The sequence below is a fragment of the Pteropus medius genome, unplaced genomic scaffold, assembly GCF_902729225.1.
Source record: "Pteropus medius unplaced genomic scaffold, Ma_sr-lr_union100, whole genome shotgun sequence".
NCBI lineage: Eukaryota > Metazoa > Chordata > Mammalia > Chiroptera > Pteropodidae > Pteropus > Pteropus medius.
In genome coordinates, this window is record NW_024355205.1 from 22339750 (window position 1) to 22340083 (window position 334).

Sequence of the window (334 nt, forward strand, 5' to 3'; positions counted from 1 at the left end):
TCCTTCATGGTGTGTGTGTTGAGTTGAGGCATTGTTGCTGGGGAGAGGACCTTCTAGCCCATCAGTGGAAGTGAAGATATGCACTGTGATAATGTGATTTATAATAATAAGTATAAATTTGATCTTCTTCCTCATTTCTGGCATACCCGCAACCCTTAGATGAGAGCAATAAAGGGGTCTTTTCTTATGTTGATGACGTGACTTTTGGCAAGCAACTAGGAAACCTAAGATGGGGGCTGATTGCCTGGGGAGCCAACCAGTGATGAGAGGGTTGGAACTTTCAGTCCCACAACCACCCCCTCTCCCGACCTCAGGGGAGGGGAGATGGGCTGGA

The 334-nt window shown here is 47.6% G+C and overlaps 1 long non-coding RNA gene across 1 annotated transcript in view; it reads left to right on the top strand.

Moving 5' to 3' along the window:
- The window catches only part of LOC120598651 (uncharacterized), a 212874-nt gene that overhangs the window by 8035 nt on the left and 204505 nt on the right, over positions 1-334 (top strand). The window lies entirely within an intron of this gene.